Source organism: Urocitellus parryii, chromosome 11 (genome assembly GCF_045843805.1).
Source record: "Urocitellus parryii isolate mUroPar1 chromosome 11, mUroPar1.hap1, whole genome shotgun sequence".
Lineage (NCBI taxonomy): Eukaryota > Metazoa > Chordata > Mammalia > Rodentia > Sciuridae > Urocitellus > Urocitellus parryii.
Genome location: NC_135541.1, coordinates 112379624 through 112388845, shown reverse-complemented (window position 1 = coordinate 112388845; position 9222 = coordinate 112379624). Strand labels below are relative to the sequence as shown.

Genomic DNA, 9222 nt, shown 5'->3' with positions numbered 1-9222 from the left:
GGCATGCAGATTCCACCCTGTATTTACAACTGTTATTTTGTGCTGATAACTTTTTCAGGTTCATACAGAGAAAGTTGCATTCTTCTTAAGTTTGAAAAAATAAAAAAGGAGGGGCCAGTCTGTGGCGCAGTGGTTGAGAACTTGCCTTGCATGCATGAGGCACTGGGTTCAAACCTTGGCACCACATACAAAAATAAATAAATAAATAAAGATACCATATTCATAAAAAATAAATAAATTATAAATAAATAAATAAATAAAAAGGAGGCAAGAATCAATGAATAATTCTCATCTAATAAGACAATGTGGCTGCAGATATGGTGCATGGGCACTGGAGGGAAGTAAATATGCCCTCCAGACATGATTGGGTCCTGGTGGGGCACGGAAAGTTGTCATGCATCCAGGAGGGTGTCCAGTGGACATGGGTTCTGCAGGAGGAAAGGATGCCTCAGGACAAACCCACACATTTTTCTGATGACCATATTTGGAGAAATTGATGATGATGATAATATTCATGGTAAAGATTTTTCTTCCTTTTCTCTCAGATTATTCCTATCTGCTTCTTCCCCCATGAGGATAAATAAGAACAGCCAAGCTTCCAGCTTCACTCACATTAGAAACGTGCTTTGCTCTGAAGTCAGCATTGGGATTGGAGCCAATACTGCTCTGCTTCTCTTCCACATCCTCACGTTCCTTCTCAAACATAGGTCCAAACCCATCAACCTGACCATAAGCCATTTGGCCCTTGTTCATGTGGTGAGGCTGCTGACCATGGGCTTCATAGCTGCAGACATTTTTGGGTACCAGGATTTGGGCAATGACTTCTCATGTAAATCAGTTATTTCCTTGCACAGATTGATGAGGGGCCTCTCCATCTGTACCACCTGCCTGCTGAGTGTCCTCCAGGCTGTCACCCTTAGCCCCAGAAACTCCTGCTTGGCCAAGTTCAAAGGAAACTCCTCACCTCAGAGAATGTGCTGCTTTCTCTTCTTCTGGGTCTTTAATATGCTCATCAGTGGTCACTTCTTGATTGCCATCATTGCCACCCCCAACGTCAACACAACTCAATCCCATGCTTGTCACTAAATCCCTCTCTCTTTAGCCCATTGGTTACTTGTTCAGGTACATATTTTTCTCACTGGTCACCTTTTGGGATGTATCTTTTATAGGGCTCATGGCCTCTCCAGTGGGTACATGGTGACACTCTTGTGCAGGCATAAGAGGCAGTTGCAGCACCTTCATAGCACCAGCCTCTCTCCAAAAGCATCCCCAGAACACAGGGCCACCAGGACCATCCTGCTGCTCAGGGCGTCTTTGTGGTCATGTATGTTTTGGACTTTGCCATTTCTTCCTCTTCTGGGATGTTGTGGAACAGTGACAATATTCATCACTGTGTTCAGATGCTGGTGGGCAATGGCTATGCCACGGTGAGTTCTCTGGTCCTCATTGGTACTGAAAAACAAATGAGAAAGTTCTCGAGATCCATGTGGGGGAAGCTCATTAAGTTCTGAATTATTCAATGATGTATCATTCACAAAAGATGGAGTAAAACCTGTGAAGAAGTTCAATGCCACATGTCCTGGTAGCCACCTCTAGATTATCCGTCAAAATACTATAAAAGACAAAGGTGTTCCTGGTCCTGCCTTTGCCACTGTAACTTTCTTTTTTTCTTTTTTAATTTATTTCTTACATACATGACAATAGTGAAGTGCATTGCATTCATAATTATTCATTCATAGCACAATTTTTTGTAACTCTGTATATAAAATATGTTCACACCAAATTATGCCATTATATATGAGCTCTCTTAATTTTTTGCTTACAATTCTTAATACACCTTTATACAACCATTTATCTTATCTCTCTTTGTATATATATGGTATGTTGACGCAAAATTCACATCTTCATACGTGTATTTTGTATAATGATGACCCTCTCTTGTAAACAAGTTTTAATGCATGGTATGACTTGCAATATCATCTTGGGCACTATTTTTAGTCTTTTTACACGTTGATCCTTCTGCCCTTGCACAATTGGAGTTAGATCTAGCATGAGAATAAAGAGGTCAAGAGAAAAGTGGAAAAAAGTCATAAAATGAAGGTAGAGCAAGAATATTTGGGGGGTGGTTGTTATTATATTTTCAATGTTACATAGGTAGAGATTTATCAACTTATATGTTTATATATATATATATAGTTAGTGACCACAAGGAAACCAAAAACCAAAATAACAACCAAGTAAACCTGGCAGAAAAATAAAGAACATCCTAACCCATAGGAAATAGTAACAACCACAGAATACAAACAGAATAGCACTCAGAAAAGAGCATATGTTACAACATGAAACAAACTTTGACAAACTTGAGGATATTGTAGTCATGTCAACTGTCACAAAAGAATGAGACTAATAATAAATTACATTAGGAAAATGGACATTCACAGATAGGTGGCATTGAGAACAACCCCAAAACAGGGATAAAATCATCAATAGACTCAGAGAATTTTCTGAGATATAAAAATGAGATGGGTGATGTATATCAAACTTTGTGGGATGTAGTAAGAATAGTAATAGAAGTTTAGAGCAATAAAATGGTATTTTAAAAAGAAATAAATCAGCCTCCGTTTGTGGTTCAGTGAAAGAGCTCTTGCCCAGCATGTGTGAGTCACTGGGTTGGATCATTAGCACCACATAAAAATAAAATACAGGTATTGTGTCCACCTACAACAAATATATATATATATATATATATATATATATATATATATATATATATAAGAAATAAGGACCAGATAGGAAATGAATAAAAAAGATAGGAAATGAATAAAAAAGAAACAGCAAAACACCAATAAAAAATCAACCAAATTCAGAGTTCATGTTTTAGAAAAATAAATAATTTTGACAAACTCTTAGGTAGAATGACTAAGAATAACACAATAATAAAAAATAATAATTACAACTGATGTTATAAGAGATATAAAAGACTACCATGAACAATCAGAGATTGACAAATTGGATAGCATTCCACTTTCTTTCCAATTTGTCACAATTATGGGTAAACCTGCTATTAACATTGTATGCACAGTTGGAGCATAAATTTAGAAAGAGTTAAGGTAATTTTAAAGGTGTGACTGCTGGACCATATGATAATTCTGTGTTAAGGATCACAATTGCAGCGTTGCATTCTCCCAAATTAGTATCATGTAGCATCTCACTGAAAATCAGTAAAAATCTCTGTGCTGAGTGTACCCACCAGCATTAGTGTTGGATTTGTGGGAGTTGATTCCATTTTAATGAAGGGTATTACAACCTTTTTCTAATAAAATGTGATATTAAACATATTTTCCTATGTCTTCTTTGTGAAGGGTGTGTTCATGTCTTGTATTTCTCATTTAGATTTTGTTTCTCCTTTTTGGAGTGCATGTGGAGAAAAAAGGATCACTTTTACATGATTAGTGATATTGTAAATGAGTGCAGCCACTTTAGAAATTAGAATGGAGATTCTCCAAAATACTAGGAATTTGAATTGCAATGTGACCCAGCTATACCACTCCTTGGTATTTATCCTAAAGAAATAAAGTAATCAAAACGTAGTGCTATATGAATTAGCCATGTTTATAGCAGCACAATTCACAATCGCCAATCCATGAAACCAGCCTAGGTGTTCATCAGTGAATGAAAGGATAAAGAAAATATGGTATAGGTACAAAATGGAGTTATAGTCAGCCATAAAGAAAATGCAATTATGTCATTTTCAGGCTAAAATGGATGGAATTTGAAAACATCGTTTCAAACAAAATAAGCCAAAATCAGATGATCAAGGTTCATATGTTTTCTCTTACATTGAAACAGGAGTTTTGAAATGAACCTAGATCCCCTGATTCTCTTAGCAGATGGGGTTTTCACATGGTGAGGGTGTTGCCAATTTTCTTTTGGGTTCTTGTCTTGCAAATTTAAAGAATAAAATTCACAGACATTAACATAAGAGAAGTAAAACAGGAGTAGAATTTATTAAAATGAGAAGACACAGTGCTCCCAGGATTCAGGAGGGGACATGAGAGTAGGAAAACCTGTTTTGGTGTGCTGTCCTACAGGATTATAGAGCTTTTGGGTATGAGCATTGATCAAAATCTGTTAACCAGGTATTGAAAAAGTGTAAAGACTGTTGGCTGTTTCTTTAGCCTTTGAGTTCTAATTGTTCCTATAACCCCTATTCTGGGTCACTCCTACCATCTATTTTCCCATCACTCTGGGCCAAATGAATTGGCTGAATGTTCTTACAGGTGAGTCTCTTGGTCTTCACATTTGAGAAAGGACATGATAAGGCCCATTAATGTTTCCACAGGTTAGTATAATAGTGGAGTCTTTACAGATAACGAAGGCTTTAATTGGGGTTCATTACCTTAAAAGTCTGATTATTGAATATTCTTGTTCCATATGTGGAAATTAGACATAAAAAAGGAAAATAAAGGGGATGGGGTAGCACACTTTCCTGGCATGCATGAAGCACTGGGTTCAATTCTTGGCACCACATACAAATAAATAAAAATAAAGTTCCATCAACAACTTTAAAATATTGAAAAAAAAAAAGAAAAGTGGGGAAAACATCTGTTGAAAATTGAAGGGAGTTTCATAAATTAGAGGAAAGGAAAGAGAGATAGGGAGGAAAAGAGGTAATGTTCTGGAATGGAAATTCATATGCATATTCATACATATGCATACACATGTTTATATATCCATACATACATATACATATATATTCATATATATAATATATACATATTTACATGTTAATGTACATATTCACATTCACATTTTTACCATGTACATATTCACATATATTTTTATATAGTTTATATATTTGATATACATCCATGCATATATTCTCATATCTGTATTTATATCTGTATGTCTTCTCTAGTTTTGTTCTTTGGGAATTGAACAGAATTTTTCTGGAATGGGAACTCATCAGATGGAGGGCAAAAGGATTACCTCCTCTGATCATGTGGATAATATGTTATTCTAATCCCCTCGTCAGGTAAATGGGATTAGGATCTACTTTCTTCAAAGGGTGAAGAACACAGTGATTTACACCCACAAAGGTGATCTATACCCATCACTACCCAGAGGGTATGAAGATCTCCTCTCAAGTAGCAGTGGCATACTGATCCATTCCCCATACGGAGTGGAAGGCATGGAGAGCTATAGTTGCATATATATTCACACATGTATTCAGGCTTGTAGTCACAGATATAACAATATTAAAAAAGTATTCTTGAGGGCTGGGGCTGTGGCTCAGCAGTAAAGCACTCGCCTAGCACCTGCAAGGCCCTATGTTTGATCCTCAGCACCACATGAAAATAAATAAATGCAATAAAGGTATTGTGTACAACTAAAAAATAAATATTAAAAAAGTCTTCTTGAGTTTTGTACTTTGGGGTTAAAATGGAAGGTTTGTAATGACAGCTAATTAGATGTAGGTACAGAAATTAACTTTCCTGCTCAGATAAAGGAGACATGGTTCTAGTCCTCCCACTGTGGGGAGAGCATGGGGAGATCTACTCCCCAACTGTGACCTTTTCACATCAGGGTGCAAAGGGTGTTGGGTTCTACTCACCTCATCTAGCAAAGGGTGTGGTGATCCATTTCCCATACTGACCAGAAGGCATGAGAATCTAATTTTATAATATATGTTCATATATATATCCATATATACATTCACATATTTATATATACTCATATGTACTTAAACATATATTCACATATATTCATATGTAAAATGTAATCCATATATACATATATATCTATATTCATATGGATATAGATATGCATATACATTCATTTAAATATTCATGTACATATGCATTCTGATATATACATACTCATATTCACATGAATATTCAGGTTACATAAAAAGTCACATTGCTATTTATACCTATTCATGTTTATATTCATGTTTATATCCATATACATACTCATATTGATATATTCATATTTACATACTTATTTATGGCATGATTATGTATATATTCATGTGTATATTCATATACATATTTGTTTTACTCAGCGGTTTCACTGTTATGACTAAAAGACCTAATAGGAACAATTTTAGAAGATGAAAGGTTTATTTGGGTCCTCACAGTTTTAGAGATCTCAATCCATAGAGAGCTGGCTCCATTCCTTGGAGTTCAAGATGAGGAAGATCATGGAAGAGAAGAGTGACTCATGTGATGATTATGAAATAGAGAGAATCTCCACTCACCAGATACAATATATAAACCCCAAAATATCTGTAGAATAATGTACAAATAAATCAACAGATGGACCTAGAGATGATGAAATGGACCCCAGTGCCTTCTGCTCAACCTGGGTAATGGATCACCATGCCCTCTCCTAAGTACTGGAAGTAGATCTCCACATCTTCCAGCAAGTGAGGGGAGCAGCTCCCCTTGTGGGAAGTAGGTGCCTCTACTCATCATATCTGAGGGCCCAGATCCACAGATCTTCCCCCTGGTAAGGTGTGGAGAACCATGCATCCTCCACCTGGTCAGAGGAGTTAATCTCTGTTTCCACCATCTAATGATTTCCAATTCCAGAAGATTCTGGATCTACTCCCATTAGTATGTATGTGAATATGTATATGACCATATATATAAGTCTGTAAATATGGTATGTAAATAAATGTAAATATGAATGTGCACATATGAGTATGCACATAAATATAAATGTTTAGATTAATATGAATATATGTATGAATAAATATATGCATATTAATATAAACATTTGGATGAATATGAATATGAGCATGTGTATGAATATGAATATTTGTATACATAAATAAAAATATGTAGATGAATATAACTGTGAAGACTAATATTTATATGAGTATAAACATGAATATATGTGCTGATATAAACATGAAAGTTAATATGTATGTGAACATGTACATGAATATGTATATGCATATGAACAAGATATTTATTAATATGTACATGAGTATGTATATGAATGTGTTTCCATGAATATAATATGAATATCTACATAAAATATATATGATATGAATATGACTATGTATATGAATATAAATATTAATAATAAAACATGAAAATACATAAATGTATATATAAATATGTGCAAAATAGGAATATATGAATGAACATATGCATATGTATATGAATATGTATGTAAATATATATAATGTATATGATATATATATATGAATAGATCCCAGTACCTCTGCACAGTATGCAGAATGGATCACCATTTCCTCCAGATGATTTGAGTTGATCTTCACTCCCTCCAGACAATGAAGGGTGTTGATCCTCATGGAAATAGTAGGTCCCCTGTGTCCTTCTATTTTCCTTGCAAGGAGAGTACATTACAATGCCCTTCACATGATGTGTGAATTAAAGTTATGCATCCTTGACCTGAACAGAAAGTTAATCCCTGTTGTCTCTTTCTGATGAGTTCTCTTTCTAGAATATTTCACTTCAATCATGATGTACAAAACTGAAGAAGTCATATGTGTATGCATATACTCATATACAGAGTATAGGCCATCTTCTCAGTATGAAGAATGGATTACTGTGCCCTGTGCTAGATGAGAAGAGGAGATCTTTAGGTCATTGCCCCTTGAAGGAGTAGGTCATCTTGGTTAGAATCACTAAATGAATATGGATATGTACATGTATATGAAAATGGATATCAATATGTGCTTAAATATCAGTGTGTATAGGTACATAAAGTTGAATGTTTACATGTACACAAACATAAATATGAGGATGTTTATGAGTTTGCAATATACATGTACATGTTTATGAGTATAAATATGTATGAATATGTACATGTATTTGAATATGAATATACATGTGTATATATGTAGAAATGTGGATATCAGTGTGTATCAATATGGGTATGTATGTGTGAATGAAAAGTAGAGAATATATATATATATATATATATATATATATGCACACAAATATGAACATGACCATGTACCTGAATTTTCATATTTTCAGAAATATGTACATAAATTTGTATATGTATATGCAAAAAATGTTGTATGTGTATTAGCAAGAATATATATAAATACACAAATATTTTCATTAATATTAATATGATTTTATATGTATATGATGTATATGAATAACATATGAATATGTATGTGAAATGGTACACCAATGTGCACATAAATTTACAAATGAGCATGCATATGTATATGGAAGCATATGTATATGGAAGCATATGTATATAAATTTTAGAACCTATTTCCTTTTGCTCCTATGGGGAATGGATCACCATGCTCTCTGCTAGATGAGGTGACTACATCTCCACACTCTGCACACCATGCAGGCTCTTGGTCCCCAGGAAGAATGGGTCCCAGTGTTCTTTACCTGGTGAAAGGAGAATATCCTATGCCCTACACCTGGTGAGTGCCTTTGAATCATTTATCTTTGATCTGATCAGGGGAGCTGATCAATAAATACTCCATCTGATGAGATCCCACTCTGGAATATTCTAGTCAAACCCTAAAAGTATGAAACTGGGCCAGATGCTACAGATGAATCTTTATTGATGGGTATATCCAGGTGGATGAATATATATATATATATATATATATATATATATATATATATATATATATATAATCTATAGCTAATAGGTGAGATACACCCCAATGCCACCCACTCAGTATGGGGAATGGAACACCTATTTCTCCTCTAGACAAGGGAGCACATCTCCTGCCCTTCCACAAGATAGTATTTCTTTTTAGGGGGACTAGAATCCGGATCTTTACACCTTGAGTGGCCTAGTTTCCCTTGGCTTCCACTGGGGGAGGGGTGTAGAAACATGTATAACCCACTAGAACAGGGGAGTCAATCTCTGTAAAGTCGTAAAGTCCTTTTTATGGTTTTCCAATCCAGATCATTCCAGCTGTAACCTCAAAGTATGAACTGGAGAAGTCAGAAATATGTAATATATGGAAATATGGTCATTCACATAAATATGATTTTGCATATGCACATGATATACATGAAAATGGATATGAATACATGTTAATAAATACATTAATATGAATATGAATATTTACATGAATATAATAAAGATGTATATAAATATGAGCATATGTATATGTGAATATGTAATAAGATACAAATATGTATTAATGTGAGTATAAATAAGACACAAATGTGTATTAATGTGAATATAATATGGACATGTACA

The 9222-nt window shown here is 34.6% G+C and overlaps 1 pseudogene; it reads left to right on the top strand.

Moving 5' to 3' along the window:
* The first annotated feature begins 570 nt into the window (after window positions 1-570).
* LOC113178323 (vomeronasal type-1 receptor 90-like) lies at window positions 571-1511 on the top strand (annotated as a pseudogene).
* Window positions 1512-9222: the final 7711 nt, after the last annotated feature.